General features: G+C 37.2%; 1 long non-coding RNA gene and 1 other non-coding gene across 4 annotated transcripts in view; one reads left to right on the top strand and one right to left on the bottom strand.

Annotated features, from left to right (window-relative positions):
• The window catches only part of LOC131519187 (uncharacterized), a 166,537-nt gene that overhangs the window by 58,076 nt on the left and 88,824 nt on the right, over positions 1 to 19,637 (top strand). The gene's annotated exons all lie outside the window — the stretch shown is intronic.
• Positions 15,992 to 16,152, bottom strand: LOC131484216 (U1 spliceosomal RNA). Its single transcript, XR_009248116.1, has one exon. It is a non-coding gene; the product is annotated as a U1 spliceosomal RNA (small nuclear RNA).

Here is a 19,637-nt window from a genome sequence, read left to right as displayed (position 1 = left end):
TCACATACGTGTATAGCCAGGTTGCCTTGAGGTTTGTTTTGTTTTTTTTCCCCTTAGGAGGGGACCCTACCACAAAAGTCTTATTAGAACACAGCCATTCCAGGGCACCTGGGTGGCTCAGTCAGTTGAGGGTCTGACTCTTTGTTTTGGCTTGGGTACAATCTCACAGTTCGTGAGTTCGAGCCCCAAATTGGGCTCTGTGCTCACAGCACAGAGCCTGTTTGGGATTTTCTCTCTGTCTCTGTCTCTGCCTTTCCCCCACTCTTACTTGCTCAATAAATAAACAAATAAAACTTTTATTAAAAAAAAGAATACAGCCATGTCAATTTGTTTATATACTGTATGGTTGCATTTGTGCAATGATGGGAGAATTGGGTAGTTTGGCAGAGTCTTATGGCCTGCCAAGCCTAAAATATTTACTGTTCAGTCTTTATGAAAAAAATTCACTGATTCATGGTCTAAATATATATCTGATGCTATCTTCAACCTATGCAACTATGAAAATTTGTCTTTCATTAGGTTCCCTCTAGGGCCTACCTAGGGAGGTGGGCTGTACAGCTACTATCATTCCTGTGATAAAACCAGAAGCTCAGAACATTTAAATGACTTGGGAAAGGTCACACAGCTCACATGGGACCTGTATTGGTCTTCTGTTCTCAAAACCCACACTTTTTATACTATACCATACTAGACAGCTAGAAGACTAGTGATGGCAAAACGTTTCTTTTATTTTTAGTGGAGAAAAGGACACTGTAGAAATTTTATTCTAATGAGTTTCATTTTAAATCTCATAAAAAGGGGAGCCTGGGTGGCTCAGTTGGTTAAGCATCCGATTTTGGCTCAGGTCATGATCTCACGGTCCATGAGTTTGAGCCCCACATCGGGCTCTGTGCTGACAGTTGGGAGCCTGGAGCCCACTTCAGATTGTGTCTCCCTCTCTCTCTGACCCTCCCCCATTCATGCTCTGTCTCTCTCTGTCTCAAAAATACATAAACATTAAATCTCAGAAAAAAATTAAATTGCTAAATAAGTGACTATAAAAATTTAAGAAAAGAAAGTATTCATTCAGAATACTTTCCTGCTTTGATCATATTTCTATTCTATAAAATATTTCATATAATTAAATGCATTAAAATAAGGTTTATAATAAGAGAAAACTATAAAAAAGGATTTTTGACTCTTTTTATTATATAGTGCTTTACAGTTTTCTAAAGCACATTTACATGTACTATTTTATTTGAGATCACAACTCTGTCAGCTTGGCAAGGCAGGGATCGTGAGCCCTGTTTTGCAGACAAAGCTCAGAAAGGCGAAATAGCTTATCTAAAGTTACAAAACTAGTGACAGAGCCAAGACTTGAACCCCGGTCTTCTGACTTCCAGTTCAGTGTTAGGGACATAATAAAATAGCTGTATTTATTGCCTTTTAAATTTGTGCCAGGAACTGTTCTAAATTCTTTACCATATTAACTTATTTGAGTATCACAATGATATTGTGAAATATGCTCTATTATTATTCCCATTTTACAGATGAGAAAACTGAGAGCAGAGTGATCCATTTACTTGCTTAAGACTGCAGAAGTCATAGTAGATGATAGAGCCAGGATGTGAACTATATACTATCTGGTTCTAGAGTTAGAGCGCTTAGCCACTACAAACTCTGCTTCTTCCTGGGGTATCTGACATAGCTTCCCATGACAGCACTCTGGACTGATAGCAAACCTGTGTGCTGGATGAAAATGAAGTTACATGATTACACTGCCTACTGAATAACAATACTAAGAGTAGTAATTAAAGGTTTGCAGTATCCTGAGTGGTGGGTCCTCAGAGGACGAGGGTTATTATAGTGAAGTCTTAAGTTGATTGTTGATTTTTTGCCTATTGCATCGTATTGCACTGTATTACAAATATAGGAAGTGGATTTGAAGATTGTATTATCTGCATTTATCTTCTCAAAACGAGAGGATTGTCTGAAAGGATCCATACAAAGAAAATGTGTGTAGTGAGTAGTTTATACCAATAAATATGTATGAATTTGCACATTCTAATAATGCAAGCACAAGATGATAGAGCTGCTACCTGTAAAGTGAAGGGCAATCCTTTGTGAACAGCAAAGACATAAAACAATTGATAATCTAAGCATATCTAATATATGTAGTTTTATTACTCTCTTTGGAAATATAATTAAAAATACAAATCATAGAGAATCATTAATAAAAATAATTTCGCAGTCAAAACAGAGAACACTGACATACATCATATACAAAATAATACTGAACCTTGGGCAGTGAGCTGGATCATTGAGTTCAGTAAATAGCAGGAACATTTAGATAGTTTAATGTTTGGGGCTTGTTCCTGTGATCTGTACAATTTCTATCTTGTTCTTTGTTTTTCAGATGTTACAAGCAGAATGTCTAATTTGAGTATTGTAAACAACACCCTGAAGTTATTTGCTATCAGTCTAAACTAGTGATTCATGGCACATATACCTGGACCAACACGAGTAGCATCACCTGGGAACTAGTAAGAAAGGCAAATTTTTGGACCCCACCCCAGATTTACCAAGAGAAAAACTGTGGGTATCAGGGTCCAAAAATCTGTTTGAACGAGCCCTCACGTGATTTTAAGAAATGTATATTGTATGTGTCTAGAACAGTTAAATTAGAAATGGCTGGGAGGATAGAGAGGAGTTTCTTAATATTCAGAGATAATTAGTATTGAATAAAGGCCATGTAAAGTGAATCTACTGAAAACACAATTTTACAGTCTTATTTTTCAAGTAAGGGCCAGAGACTACCAGAATCAGCATTCCTGGGAGTTTGTTACAAATGCAGACTCTATGGCCCCTCTCCTGACCTGGTTGAATCATCATCTGTATTTTAACAAGATCTCCAGGTGATTCCCATGCACGTTAATATTTGAGCTACTATGTTATAGAAAAAAAATTTTTAAATGTTTGGGAAAAAACTTAAAATGTTGAGATTTTAGCTTTTTTCTTTTTAATATAATTTTATCGTAGTATGGTATAATATTCTTCACCACTTTATGGCTGACATTTATAGTACTATCATAACTTTTGTAACAAAAATAATTTGAGGGCTTCATTATTTTCCAAAGAGCCTCTTGTAATGTTTAATAGTCGAATCATTCTCTTTTGAAGTGCTTATCATCAGACCTGTTTATTTTCTTTTAGTACAGGCACATCGGGTCGACTCCTTATTTTTCCATGGCTTTTACATGACCCAGCAGTTTTCCAACATTATGTTCACTGACTTTATGAAGTATACCTTGATTTTTTAGAAAATTATAATTCACTTTAGGGTCAATTTCCATTACATTTATGGATGTTTATATCCAACATTCAGGCAATGGCTGCCTGACCAGCACTTTGACAGGATGGGTGGGGATGAAACCTCATGTTAAGCTAGAGGATGTTGGGTGGGAACAAATTTTATAAGTGGTTGGGTCATTATGTCCATATTATGATAAATATTGCTTTATTAGGTAGCCTCCTAAATGGGATGGCGGGATGATGGAAACTCAGATAACAGTGACACAAACTGTTAAGGGTGATTATCTCTGGGCAATAAAAGTCCACATAATTTTTATTTCCTTCTTTGTGCTTATCAGTATTTTCTAAACTTTCTAGAATGAATGTATGTTATTTTTGCAACCACAAAGAAAATCTCTATTACTTAATAATTTTTTAAAAGTTTATTTATTTTGAGAGAGAGAGTGCGTACGAGTTGGGGAGGGGCAGAAAGAGAGGGAGAGAGACAGAATCCCAAGCAGGCTCCACAGTGCAGAGACTGACTCTGGGCTCAAACTCATGGACGTGAGATTATGAACTGAGCCAAAATCAAGAGTCCAGCGCTTAACCAACTGAGCCACCCAGGAGTCTCTCTATTACTTAATAATTTTTCAAATTGAGTTATAATTTATTTGGCATGATCTGATAGGGTAGAGGCCAGAGGCACTGGTGGTGAAAGAATTCACCCAAGGCAGAACAAAGGAAATAGAAGTTTATTGAATACACTGCAAGGGAGCAGCAGGCTAGACAGCAAAGGAGAGACTGTCAGCCAGGAGGCAGTGGTGGGAGGCTGTAGTTAGGCGGGGGCCGGGTGGGGGGGTGAGTAAGAAGGTATGGGAACTTAAGGAATTTTCCTTTTTAGGTACCTGTGCCTGGGTATAAGTTGGTCAGCTAGGGCTTATGGATATTTTGAAGTGGGCCACCTGATGGGCCTGTTTGTATTCAGCCTCAGTGGCCACTATGGGATCTTTTAAACTTGTTCAGGTTTCCATTGCTTAAGTTAGTTGCCTAAAAGCAGCCTCTACAATTTATATTCAATAAAATACACAGAGATCCTACGTGTTTAGTTCAGAGAGTTGTGGCAGTTGTATACACCCATGTAGCCACCACTCCAACACAATATGAACTATTTCCATCACCCAGAAGCTTCCTTGGTGCACCCTTGAAACCAGAAATTACCTTAATATAGCACTCCTCCTGTAATACACACTGCTTCCAAGACTTTCTAACCTCTACAGTTTTTTCAGCACATTACATCCAGATTTTAGCAAATACACATTTGTGTTGGCCTCAAGCATAGAACTTAGGTATGCAGGGGCAGTCTGCATTTCTTTCCATGTATTCCCCTTTGTGTATTCCTAACTCAAATTTTAAGTATAAAATGAGAAAAATGTTTTCCTCTCACAATTTCCCACAGCCATTCGTTTTACTGTTTTTCCTTCCTGCTTTGAAACAGCTACTTACTGCACTGCCAGCAGAGGATTCTATTAAGATGAAAGCTGTGTCCTTGCCAAGGCAGACAAAGGGCTCTAAATGGAGCCTGCTTGCCAGTGTCTAGGAGAGGAAGAGGTGTGTCTCACCCCTCTCTCCCATATCATATCCCCACTGACACCCACATCTGCCCCTCAAATGTCTCCTTCTTATTGTTCTGGTTCATGGTAACAACAAAAACAGCAAAAATAATGCTGATTAAAAGATAATGAAGTTTAAAACACACAAAGCACTTTCATAAAAATTATCTCATTTTCTTGGGCATCCCTACAATACCACTTAAATTGTAGAGAAGTACCATCATTCGTTAACTCATTCCTTTGTTCATTCACAGAGAACATATTTATATATGTAGATATTATATGCCAGACAAAATACTAGGCAGTAAGTAACAAAGGCATAAAAGAAGTAGTTCCTCCCAAAGCTTATTGTCCAGTGTAGGGAAACAGATGAGTAAATAGGCAATTCTGAGTCAGAGTGTAACAATTTGTCTAGGAACATACTGAACCCAAGTCAATTATACTGAAAAATTGGAAACAACCTAACTATCTTAACAATAGGAAGATGTCAAATTACTACACAGCTGCTTGATGAAATGTTTTGTAACCATTGAAAGTCATTTTGGGTGAAGACACATTTGAGGATATATTAATAGACACATATTTCTTTTATAATGAGATAAAAAAATTGTAATGTGAAAAACAGGATTGCTATAAATATGCCAAGGTACTGGCTAGCACCTAGTGATGGAAATTTTTATCTTCATCAACATCTTAATTCTTTTAATTTTAATTTTTTCTTTTGAAAGAGAAAGAGTGCATGTGAGAGAGATCAGGGAAGGGTCAGACAGAGAGGGAGAGGGAAAGAGAGAATCCCAAAAAGGCTCTACACTACCAGTGCAGAGCCTGACACGGGGCTCAAACTCATGAACCACGAGACCATGACCTGAGCCAAAAGTCAGATGCTTAACCCACTGAGCTACTCAGGTGCCTCTATCTTCATATACATTTTAAATTGAAATATATTTTTTAATGAACTTTTAATTTTATTGTTTTTTGAAATTTTAATTTTAAAATGTGCCTTTATAATTCTTCTATTAATAGGTTATCTATAAGTATTTTTTTGTTTTACTATCTAATATTTAAAACACTTTTCAAATATATACCTGTATTTCTATAACTGTTTACAGTGCTTTCATACATTATTTCACTTCATCTCAAAAATAATCCTGTGAGGTAAGCATTGTTACACCCCCTTTACAGAGGGAAACTGAGGCTCAGTGACGTTCAAGAACATAACCAACATCAGAGTTAGTGAGTGGCAGATTTAGAACTCCAATTTAGGCTTTTTTTTCTTTTTTTTCTTCCAAATCCGGAGTTTCTTGCATTTCACATTGGTACCTCACTGGTTTTGTTTACATCCCGATGGCCCCAGACATTTCAATCAAACAGGGGTGTTTGAACTAGCATAGTGTAACCACTCATGTTCTTAAATTTATTTTCACTGTTGCTTCTTAGAATTAATTACTGAAATAAAATCAAATACTTAATAAGTATAATACTTGTAAGTATAAAATGTAGAAGGACCGTATCAGTGAGTCCAACTCATCTATGCTTTATTTATATATTTTAAAGTATTTTTAGTATGTATGTATATTTTCCTGATTATAAAAGTAACAACTGTTCATGTAGAATTTTTTATAACTGGGATTATTCTGTCATATCTGTTAAAAAAAACTTTTTCCTCCTCAGTGTGGTGGGTCTGCCATATAGTTTTTTCAAATTTAATGTTTTATCAAAATAATGCATGGATGCAGATTAAAATAATAAGATGTCATGATTAAAATTGTAGTGAAAAAGAGCAGTCCTTTTTCTATTCCTCCTAGTCCAATTCCCACTCTCCAAAAGATAACTTCTGCAATTTTTTAGCTGTTTGGGGGTGTATACCTTGATAATCTGAAATAATATGTGAATTCCACTCCTTTCTGTCATTGTTGTTTTTAATTGCAGTATTAGCTTTTATATGCTGATTTCTGTTGGGGCCCTTCCTCTCTCTCTCCTCTGGCATTCCCTCCTCTGTAGAGGAGGAGTGACTTACCTGGCTAGTAAGGAGGCCTGCCTCAGCCCACTCTTCTTTCTCTTGTGTGCACCTGCCTGAGGCAGGGTGCCTTCTGCTTCCATTCTGTGCACATACTGAGGCAGAGTCTGCCCTCTGTGTGTGAGGCCAGTGATAGAGTGGCTAAGTAGGCCCAACTCGCAGTTGAAATATTAGGAAGCTCACCCTTCATGGTTCAGTCCAGCGGATGTCTGACGGAAGCTGTTAGCACCCCACCCCTGTGCAACACCCGTCTCTAAGCTTACCTGCCTGTGGCTGTGGCGATGGCTTCCATCTGGCTGACCCCTCTGCATCTTTGCTTTTCCACAGAAGGGCTTTCTCTGGCCCCACAGGTGCGCTTAGTGCTACTGGAAGCGGAAATGCAGAGCAGTCAACACCATCTTCAGCTAGTGGGACCAGCTTCCCCATTCCCTGGTAGGACAATTCTAAGGTGGGTTCCACACAGTTTCTCAGAAGTTTCCCTGGGGGATTGAGTTCCCTGACCCATGTTTTACTGGCTTTTCTCCCTTCCCTGTCTCTTTCCCACATCCTCACTCTACTTCCTAGGATCGCTTCCCCCCCAAATCTTCCAGAACCCAAATCTTGTCTCTCAATAGGAAAGTTGATATTTTTATCTTAGTATGTCTGACTCTTACGTCCATCTCTCAATTCATTCTGAGCAACGTCCTATTATGAAAGATGAAGGTTGAAGCCTACCTCATCACTTTCTCCTCCCCACCACACACATGCTTTTCCAATTCCCATGCTTCAAATATAGTTTTATAACCTGTATTAGGTTAAATTAGTATTTATTAGTAATGACTTAATTAACATTAGATTAGATAATTACATTATTATGGCCATACATATAAATCTGATCTGATCTACATACATACTAGATTACATTGTCTTTCTGCCACAACTTTTGCTTGTAAAACTCCTCTGACCTGGTCAAACACACTGATAATCAGTCCCAATTTTCTTTGGTGACATTGCTCCTGCCTCCTATTTCAGCTTGGACTGATTGCTGTTGGACCTATGCAGACTTAATTTGTCAGAAGGATTGTTTCAGTTTAAACTCACCTATGCTATAGGAACCATACCACTGCAACCATTGATGACCTCTCTCTGTCTTCCTCTCTCTCTCTCTCTCTCTTGTTTTTAATTCACAAATTAAAAAAAAAATTGCACTAATTAGATACAACAATTTTTTGGGTGTTTATCAGCCATTACTACGTCTTATTTTAGAAAATATCTTTCATGGGCGCCTGGGTGTCTCAGTCAGTTAAGTGTCTGATTCTTGGTTTTGGCTTAGGTCATGATCTCACAGTTTATGAATTAGAGTCCCATGTTGGGCCCTGCACTGGCAGTGCAGAGAAATTCTCTCTCTCCCTCTCTCTGCCACTACCCTGCTCATGCTCTCTCTCAAAATAAATAAACTTAAAAAAAAAATAGAAAATATCTTTCATAGTTTTTTTAGTAAGCAAGAAATTAAAAATAAATCAAAACAAATACTAAAATGCTTCTCTGGCTCACAAAAAAGGTTTTCTTCTTAATTGTATTTATTTAAAGACTTCTAAAGCTTTGCAAACTGAAGTCAAAATGATACATAACAACACAAAAATTCTCCAATTCCGCCAACCTAAGATTTTCTCTTCTTCTTGTGGCAGATTCTAGTATTTATAGTCTACATTTCTTTTAAAGAAGAGAATAAATTCCCATGAAATGCTTCTTACTATAATCATTACTACCAGATGTCTTACAACATTTCTGTACTTCCGTGCTGCCAACAGAGGTATAAGGTCAAGTCCAGTATTTATTGATGAAACAATCCTTTAGCAAAGCAGCCATAGGCACCTTAAGTATGAGGGAACAAGTGCTTGACTTGAGCTAACAAAAATCACCTGCATAACTCTGGCAGTTATTTTTGAATTATGAAGACCTAATCAGAAGGTTAAGGAACAGCTGGAGACACTAAAAGGATTTTTCTAGGAAAATATTGTTCACAGGTGTATGCGTTGCTAGTTCTCCAAAACAGTGAGAAATCTGAATTTGATAACTGGGGTCCAAATTTTCCCCCCAGTGACTTGGCCTAGTGGTTTCCCGCTTCTTAGAAGATCCTAAAGGTGGGTGTTGTAGGGTATGAGTTAGCTGTCACTGACACACAGCCTCTATTCAGCTCATTACCCCAGGGATGATTCAGCCGGACTCAGCTTGATCCCACTGAAGGGTAATGGCTGTGACCGCATTTGTGAAATTGACCCGCAGAAGAGACTTCTTGCTAAAAGTAACTTTTCTTGAGACTAAGCAGCACAGAGGATGGTGATCAGGAGATAAAACAGAACTGTCTGAAAGGATTTAAAGACACAGAGAATATCAGGGAAAGTAGCTTGGGGTACATTTTTATAAGTGGATAGAAGACTCTAGTGTAGAAGATGTAAACCAAGTATTTCAGCAGTATTTGCCAGTGGCCTGTCTGGGTTGTTGAAAAATGTCCCTGAGAGCTGAATATAGAGGTTTAAGAACTTGAGCTCTGGAATCTGACAGACATGGATTGAGTTCCATTTCTACCACATACCAGGGACAGGCCCTCTGGTGGCTTGCTCAACCACTTTGTTTCAGTCACTCATACAAAGATATTAAAACCTCATAGATTTTTTTTTAATTTTTTTTTTAATGTTTATTTATTTTTGAGACAGAGAGAGACAGAGCATGAATGGGGGAGGGTCAGAGAGAGGGAGACACAGAATCCGAAACAGGCTCCGGGCTCTGAGCGGTCAGCACAGAGCCCGATGCGGGGCTCGAACTCACGGACCGCGAGATCATGACCTGAGCCGAAGTCGGACGCTTAACTGAGCCATCCAGGCGCCCCCAAACCTCATAGAGTTTTTATGAGGATCAAATGAGAGAACGCATGTGAATGTTAAAACACTGCTTTCTTTGCAAGTACAATAGTAACACCCTGCTTTGCTAGCAGTTTATATCCATTTATCAAGATTGTCATATAATTACTTAAAACTATAGCCTTTTAAATACCAAGAGAGACATGTGAGTGACTCAAATAACTTCTCTAGAGAAAGACAGAAATAAATATTTTGTTTGTCTCTTTGAAATAGCAAGTCTTAAATCTCAGCTTGTGAATCATCATTCTGGAGTCCAGCGTAGGACAGAGAAACCCGGCTTAGCAACAATCAAAGTGGCACTTTACAAAGCTTCCCTGAGAGTGGGTGGTTCTTGTTTCTTCCCAGAGTACATTGTCAGTGACCAACCAAGAACAAAAAGTCTTCAGAGATTATAAATAATAATATTAATGACTAAAAGAAACAGGTGACAGAGGCAAAACAAGTTGGTTCTGAAACAAACTGACAGGGATGGATCCTGAAAAGTCTTGTACTTACAAGGAAGATATGGTGGGTGGGCAAAAAGGGGCGAAATCTACAAATGAAATCGTAAGGTTCTTTTAAATGATTATTGTTTGTGTTGCAGAGGGATTTAGGTAAAGCTGATAGATTTGTTGCTGATCTCCCTCAAAGTCAGATAGGAGACCTGCCCAGATTTTTTGCTTTGTCTCGGAGTCATTTGTTTTTGTTTCCAACAGCCTTGACAGAAGTAGGAGTGGAGGAATAAGAATCAAGAAGTGAGGAGCTCTTTCCTACTTAGATATTAGCATGTAAAGTAAATTAAAGTTAGGATGACAGAGATCTTACATTTATGAACTGTACAGTGACGAAAAAAACTGTAGGCCTCGTTTGAATTTTTATGTCTCAAACAACCCTAGTTTTATTAAGACAATGTTTTACCCTCAACAATAATTGTCTTGTTGAGAAGAGAAATCTTGCAAATGTATAAAACAAATTGCTAGCAGCGTATCTGACTGCAGCATAGCATAGTAGTTACCAACTTGGAACCTGGAGTCAGACTGCCTGGGTTCAAGTTCAATTACTGGTTGTGTAACTTTTGGCAAGCTGTTCAACATCCTAGCGTTTCTGTTTTCTCATCTGTAAAATGGGGATGATAATATCATCTACCTCATAGAGTTGCTCTGAAGATGAAATGAGTTTATACATGTAAAGTACCTAGAATATTATTATCCATGATAGTCTGGTATACGCACTTGGTATTTATTATTTTTTTTAAGTCCTCATAACAATCCTATAAGTAGGTATTATTAACTCCATTTTTCAGTTGGAAACTACTAACCTTCAGGGCCTGAAAGACCTTGATTTGAATTCAACCTCTTAGATGTTTGGCCTGGCCAAGATATTTAAAAATCCCTGAGCTAATATTCAGGGGATAATGCCTACGTCCCAGTATTCTGTTAGAATTGCATGAGTTGTTGGGGGGCGCCTGGGTGGCGCAGTCGGTTAGGCGTCCGACTTCAGCCAGGTCACGATCTCGCGGTCCGTGAGTTCGAGCCCCGCGTCAGGCTCTGGGCTGATGGCTCGGAGCCTGGAGCCTGTTTCCGATTCTGTGTCTCCCTCTCTCTCTGCCCCTCCCCCGTTCATGCTCTGTCTCTCTCTGTCCCAAAAATAAATAAAAAATGTTGAAAAAAAAAAATTAAAAAAAAAAAAAAAAAAGAATTGCATGAGTTGTTGAAGGTGAAGTGCGGTGCCTGGCAAGTGTTACCAGGCCTGCTGCATTCCACATGTCTAGAAAACATTGTTCTTGTTACATTTTATTTCGTTTCTAATACAGAAATCCTTATTTAATCACATTCAACCTTATTTGAAGTTTTTAGCAATGAAAAATTCATTATTTTATGTGGTCTACTGTTTTTGAGGATTTTTTAATTTTTGGGAGATTCTCCATTATATTAACTGAAATTTGACTTAATTTTTTTTGCCTGTTGTATAATCTTAGTATTTATTTCTAAAGTATTCATCAGAAATGAAACATACTGTTACCCAAATGTTTTTACTGGTAGATGTGGGCTTTTTTTAAAAAAAAAAGTTCCAGTGTGGTTAACATACAGTGTTATATTAGTTTCAGGCAAAAATCTGTCTTTCTTATAACATGAACCCACTGAGCCTGGTTCTGCTCTTTTGAATGGCACAGAATAAGTCTAGTACGGGGTCCTTATAGTCCTTACACAGGATGGGTGAAAGGAAGGCATGAACCAGGGATAACTATGCATACATTTCAGGGTCTGTACACCTAGATAGGGAAAAAAAAGACATCTTTATTTTAATTTATCTCTAATTAAATTCATATTTCCTTCAATTATGAATGAAAGCAATGAACAAAAGTCTTTTTTTTTTTTTTAATCTCTGGTCTTGTCTTCTTTCTTTCTTTCTTTCTTTCTTTCTTTCTTTCTTTCTTTCTTTCTTTCTTTCTTTCTTCCTTTCTTTCAGAGAGAGCATGAGTGAGCGAGGGGTAGAGAGAAAGAGAGTGCAGACCCCAAGCGGGGCTCAGGCTCACCCAAAGCGAGGCTTGGGCTAACATATCTGTACTTTATTGACACTTATCAAGAGAGGCCCATTTTTTTTTTTTTTTTATGTAGCCTATCACTGAGTTTCATAATAGTCATTCAGTTCTATAATGGTCACAAGACCAGTGTAAGGGAAATGTCAAGATGTTTTAAGTGGAACCGTATTATAACATGGTTTAGTATAAAGAAAACTCTGTGTGTGTGTTTGTGTGTGTGTGTGTGTGTTATTGGTCAAACCACAGTCTGAAAAATTACCACATAAAATAAAACCCCTTTATTTAACTGATTATGGTGTTAAGCATCTTTTTACATAATACCAAAAAGACTTTTATGGAATTAAAATCAATTTTCCTGTCTATATTAGTATGTGAACTTCCAACCACATAAATTAAAATTACTTTTATGTGTATTTGGAAATGGAAAGAGGTCGTTAAAATTGAAGCAGCCATGGCTTTCACCTTCAGAATATTTAATATTCCAATTAAAATGTAAATTAGGACTAGTTTGAAAACTGAAGCTTCTTCCTTAAAAATCATTTTTTGAATTTGAGTACTTGAATAAAATGGAAAATATACTTCACACTTAAAGTGATTTCTTCTTAAGGTTCACAGAGATTTACAAGTGTGAAATAATGTGCGAAAGCATTAGCTCTTGTTATTCGTGACAATTCAGTTAAGGAAAGGTAAAAGAATAGTCTTCAGGACATCTCTTTTTAAAAATAAAGTTCTTTAACTATTGATATTGTGATTTGCAGTTAAGTGCCATATGTTGGGGTTAAGTTTTTAATCTTTCTTGTAGTGCAGGTAAGCCCCAAGGAGCATGTAGGCCAAGGAAAAGTGGCTCAGAGGAGATGTGTAACAGTGACAGGGGAGCAATAAGATGTGAAGCTAGTCAGAGAGGAAATGCCCAGGCAACTGGAGCCCCTCCCAAGTTCCTCTAAGACTTAATACCTCATGTCCAGAACAATCCCAAATCCTGTGAGAACACACCTAGGACTACCATTTGCTTAAGGGCTAACTCCTGTGCCTCTTAAAGACGGGTACTGGATGCTGTGAAATATGTAAATGGAATGATGACAAGAAAGTGTCATTTCCTGAAGTGTGAATATGCCCTAGGCGTTCTAAAAATTTAACAAATGATAACTCTCCAGCAGAACATTTCTTTAAGACTCATACTCTTTTAAACCATTTTATCCCTTGTTGTTTTGCCACCAGCCACCCACCAGAGGAAGGAAAAGAAAAACAAAACAAAACCCTGAAGTGTTATTCAAATAATATTTAATAACCATTAGCAGAAATCATAGTTCTAAAATATCAGTGTGATGTTAGGTATTCCAGAGGCACATGAAAGTGTAATGTGAATATCAAACTTTGTCAAAATTTGGAGTTTTAGTAATAACTACAAACATTGTTAATTGAAGTAGATAAAAAAACAGCACCAGAAACCACCCCCCCTTTTTGTAGGTCAGTGTTCACTGCTGAGTGTGCTGTAATTATGTACACTAAATGAGCTACAGCTTGAGCTAATAATACCATACTGAGTATTAGAAAGCTGTAATTATGCAACTACATAATGTATGCTTGGCAAGATTTTCAGTATTGGAGAATCCACTGTCAAATAGCATCTGGCAGAGTTAAAAGTCCAAGTTGGAGGTTAGAATAATTGGTCTAGACTGAACTAATTCAGGGTATTGTGGCTCAAGCAGAGTAAGTCCTATGCCTATTAGACAACCCAGTAATAGTGAATACATCTAGAAATAGTTCAAAGTCTTAAGTCATATAATCAAATCACTTGAAAACACAAAACATTTCCAAGATTGAACACCTACTACACACCTATCCACCATGCTGAGTACAGGAAATTTTAAAACAAACAAACAAAACAGGAGAGGAAGGGATAATTTCTGAATGCCAAGTGCTCAAAATTATGACATAGTGTGAACTTGTGTTTTCACAGAGATATACACAAAGTACAGTGAGTTAGCAATACCATTGGTGGCTCTGCCGCCTTTAGTGATGACCTACATTAAATCAGTACTGTTCTGTTTGAAAACGTTTCCATTAAATGTCACATTCTCGTGTCTTAGAATTATACGGGATCATCTTCATAAAGATGTTTCTGTTATGATTTTCTCCCTTCTTGCTAAGCCATTATATTTTACTTTGAGTCCTACTCTACTAAAGGCAGCTAAGATTATCCCATTGTTACAAATTTGTCTATCTGTCCCGCTTAATGGATACATAGAAGTCTGTTCTCTTAAATAAGAACTAATCTTAGTGTTTCTTTTGTATGCCTTAGCACTGGATTTAATTTAGCTTACAAAAAGCTTTATGTAGAAATCCAATTGATGCTGTTTAAAATACATATGCTTAGGGACACCTACCTGGCTCAGTCAGTAGAGCATGTGACTCTTGATCTTAGGGTTGAGTTCAAGCCCCATGTTGGGCATAGAGCTTACTTCAAAAAAAGGTTTTTGTTTTTGTTTTTGTTTTTTTCATTAAAATACATATGTTTAAGTTTTGCCAAGTGCTACACTTTTATTCTGGTAGAAACTACTTGTTGGCCAAATGATTTCTTGGATTTTTTAGGTGGTGAAGAAATTTTCAGTCCCAATTGATTTAATCATTTTCAGGAACTTGTTTCTAAAGGCATCTAGTTTTGGGGCACCGGGGTGGCTTAGTCAGTTGAGCATCCGACTTCAGCTCATGTCATGATCTTGTAGTCTGTGGGTTCGAGCCCCATGTTGGGCTCTGTGCTGGTAGCTCAGACCCTGGAGCTTGCTTCGGATTCTGTGTCTCCCTCTCTCTCTGACCCTCCCTTGCTCACACTCTATCTCTGTCTATCAAAAATAAATAAACATTAAAAACATCTTAAAAATATTTAAAGTCATCTAGTTTTTTTCTTGTGACTATTTGGGGAAATTTTCAGATTCTATAGTCATATGTTTGCATGGAAACTTTGTCCAAGTTTGTTGCAATGGAGCATAATTTCATTTTGTAGATAGTGTTCAATTTAGAGAATGGTATATTTTGATGCAACTAATCTCTTAAAACTCTTATTAAGCAAATAAATTTGGATCATCAGGCAAATAGGATCACTTTGACATAGCCATTTTTGATAGTCATCATTCAGGAAACTACTGAAGAGATTTTTTCTTCCTCCAACACATAGGACTAAATTTTTTCCTCATTTTGAGTACTGGTGAGAATGTTCAGAATTATTAATAATGACTGTTCAAAGAAAGACATAGAATATTGACTACTGTTCTGCTTGCTGAGATAAAACAATACAAGTGGTTCTAATCTTTTGTAATAAAATACCTTTCTGAAATTCATAATTATAGAGGGCAAAAAGGACTGAGCATATTAATAAGGAAGCCAAAAGTAATTGTAAGTATTTACGAGGCAGAATTGAATAAGTTGATCATTGCAAATGCAAAGCAGAAATTGCCTGTGCCATTAAACAGACCAGCTGATGATTATAGTGTGTTCCACAAAGGTTCAATTCTCTCTTCTTCCTGCTACATATAGGTTACTAGATTTGCTCCTTATCTGCTTCAGAGAAAGTATTTCTTCTTCTTTCCTCTTCTTTTTTTTCTTTCCTCTTCTCCCCTCTCTCTTGTTTTTGGATTGTTTTATTTTGTTTTGCTTTTTGGTGTGGTGGCACAGGGAGGGGAGAGCATGAACACATTTCCCTACTACCACAAATTATGCAGTCAAGTTTCCCTCATTTGGGGAAATCCCAAGAGTCAAGACATCTGGAATGCAATGGATGAGCCTCATCCTGGGAAAACTACCTTCGTGATCATGGTATCTCCCCTGCCATAGTATCTCCTCACTCTTTTTTTTTTTTTTTCCAATTGAGATAATCCCGAGTAAGTTAACAGAAAGACTATAGATCTCATAAGAGATTTCATAAGAATGTCAGATATAAGATCTATTTACAAAAGTCAGTAGTGTTCCTCTGCATCAGCAATAGCTAACTAAAAATATAACAGATTCTGTGATGCCATTCCTAATAACAATTAAAACTATACACTATGAATTTAACTGAATAAATAATGCATATGATCTCTAAGAAAAGAAAATTTAATTTATTAAGGGCATAAAGGCCTTAAATAAATGGGAGTGCTATACCATGCTCAAGGAATGGATGCCATCAGTGTAAAATGTCAGTTCTCCAAAATTAATCTGTAAATTCAGTTCAATCCCAATGAAAATTCCAGTAAGACTTTATTTTTTTATTATTTATTATTTGTTTTTAGAGAGAAAGAGAGCATGCATGAGCAGGGGAGAGGAACAGAGAGAAAAGGAGAGAGAATCTCAAGCAGGCTCCATGCTCAGTGCAGAATCTGATGTGGGACTCAATCCCATTACTCTGGGATCATGAACTGAGGCAAAATCAAGAGTTGGACACGCAATCTACTGAGTCACCCAGGTTCACCCCAGTAGGACTTGTAAAAAAATGAATTCAACACTCTTACTCTGCCAGGTATAAGAAGACTAAGTGTGTTAGGAATAATTGAAACAATTTTGAAAAAGGACCTGCGGGTGCTCAGGTATTATACAGCTGATATGTGCAGGTGGAGAAAGGATTGATGAAACATTTAATAGATGGTATTAGGGAAGTGTCATTTTATGGAGAAAAGTAATGCTGGATTCTTAGCCTATAGCAGTGTTTCTCAACCCTTTTTCATATTGCCTACTTAAGAAACTTTTTTGAACTCCCCCCCAATTTTCCATCTTTTCCAATGACATTTTAATACCACAAATATTATATATGTATATATATATACACACACACACACATATATATGCATATATGTATGTATATATATATGCATATATGTGTGTATACATATATGCATATGTGTGTGTGCATATATATGTATATGTATATATATACATATATATGTATATGTGTGCATATATATGTATGTATATACATATACATATATATACACACACACACACACACATATATATATATGTATATATATGTTTATGTCCCTTGGGAGAGTGAAATTTACTTGAATTAAAGTCATAAATGGAAAATGTAAATCTGAAAAACTAATATAAAAGAAAAAAGAGAAACGTAGATTATTTTTCTGACTTTGGAGTATGGGAAAACTTAAACTAACTCAAGAAAGCACAAACTATAAGATAAAAAAGAAATGGATGGAAAAGACATTAAAATTAAAGGCTTTGCTTCATCAAAAGATATAATAAGGAAAGTTCATATGCAGATTACAGATTGGAAAATGATATGTGAAATAACTAAAGTCAACAAGGGATAAATATCTACAGTAAATAAGACATTTTGTTAATTACAAGAAAATGATAAACCCAAGAGAAAAATGGGTAAAGGATATGAAAATGGCAGTCACATAAGTGAAACACTAATAACTAACATATGAAGTGATATTTAACTTCAGAAATAATCAGAAAATAGAGGTTGGGGCGCCTGGGTGGCTTGGTTGGTTAAGCGTCCGACTTCGGCTCAGGTCATGATCTCACGGTCCGTGAGTTCGAGCCCCGCGTCGGGCTCTGTGCTGACAGGCTCAGAGCCTGGAGCCTGTTTCAGATTCTGTGTCTCCCTCTCTCTCTGCCCCTCCCCTGTTCATGCTCTGTCTGTCTCTCTCTGTCTCAAAAATAAATAAATGTTAAAAAAAAAAAATTAAAAAAAAAAAGAAAATAGAGGTTAAGATTATTGAAGGAGAAGTCATGGAACCAAAAAGCTATGGTAGTAAAGGATCATCAATACACTGATTTCTTCAGAAATCTTCAGAAAATGAGAGAGAGTAACATAAAGTTTGTAAACAATTGCAACAAGAGTTATTTGATATTATAAGCTTCATAGGGGGGTGTTTGAGAAAGAGAGAAGAAAATTGCCTATAAGGAGGTTTGGGAGACAATCTCCAAGGGTTCTCTTAAATTTTGCATATCTCATGAGTGGACTGCATTTGTTCTATCTTTAAAAGGATGCTTGTATAGTGAACAGGTTTGGAAGATAGATAACAAAGGACAAGTTTGTTTACTGTTCATTATAATAAAAATAATGTCTCTCTATATGGCAAAGATCAGGCAGGCTTATTATCCATTTTAAAAGATTTGTGTTCCCTAAGCTCAGGGTTCCTCTCCTGTAATGCATCCCCATGTGTGCAAGTATTACCTGACTCTGTGTCACCCTACAGGAATTGGTCTTTGACAAACTGGTATAAGAAAAAACAGTGATGGGGCACATGGGTGGCCCAGTCGGTTAAACGTCCGGCTTTGGCTTAGGTCATGATCTCACGGTTCACAATTTCGAGCCCCGAGCCAGGCTCTGGGCTGACAGGTCAGAGCCTGAAGCCTGCTTTGGATTCTGTGTCTCCCTCTCTCTCTGCCCCCCCTCGCCTGCTTTCACTCTCTCTCTCTCTCAAAAATAAATAAAACGTTAAAAAAAAAAAAAAAGAATAAACAGTGATACTCTGGCAGTTGCTATTGCTGTGAATAATAAACTGTTCTTTGTCCCTGACCTAGGAGTCTCGTGTCTTCTGCCAACATCTGTGAAACTATGCCAAGGTAGCTTTTAGCTTGCAAGTGGGGTAAAATCTCAGTCTCTTACAATTCTTTTTTTTTTTTTTTTAGTTTATTTATTTTTGAGGGTGTGTGCAGAGAATCTGAAGCAGGCTCTGCACTGACAGCAGAGAGCCTGATGTGGGGCTTGAACTCATGAACCATGAGATCATGACCTGAGCCAAAATCAGTGTTCAACCTACTGAGCCACCTAGGTGTCCCTCAGTCCATTACAGTTCTTGACATGAACATTCTTAGGCACCTCCAAGCCCAGTGGAGCATGGTATATGGGCCAGAAAAAAAACCTCACAAGTATTTGGTATTAGCTCTGTTGGTCTATCTATAGGCAGATTGTGGTGAATGTGGTAAGGTAAGGAGTGGGAATCTTTTCAGATGCACAGGGCTCTGGGAATGTGAAAATGAGGGACATTACTTTTCATTACTGGAGCACAGTATGTTCCTTTGGACATATTCGAATATTGACAATGAAGCTGTAAAAGGAGAAAGTGGGTCTTACCTAAATCATGTTGAAGTTCTTTCACATAGTTACTATACATAATTTGGAATTTACGAATTACAAACACAGACACAAAATAATACTATATGTTTTATGGATGATATAAACATAGTTAAGGACGTGTATCGTTTATACACTAGGGTGGGTCCTTGTGATGGAGAGGGGAACAAGAGTGGGAATCAAGGATTAAAGAAGAAAATCAAACAAAACCAAATAAAAGGGAGCCCTTGCCCAGACTGAT

The sequence above is a fragment of the Neofelis nebulosa genome, chromosome 8, assembly GCF_028018385.1.
Source record: "Neofelis nebulosa isolate mNeoNeb1 chromosome 8, mNeoNeb1.pri, whole genome shotgun sequence".
NCBI lineage: Eukaryota > Metazoa > Chordata > Mammalia > Carnivora > Felidae > Neofelis > Neofelis nebulosa.
Note: the sequence above shows the minus strand (reverse complement) of the source record. Positions and strands in the feature narration are given on the sequence as shown.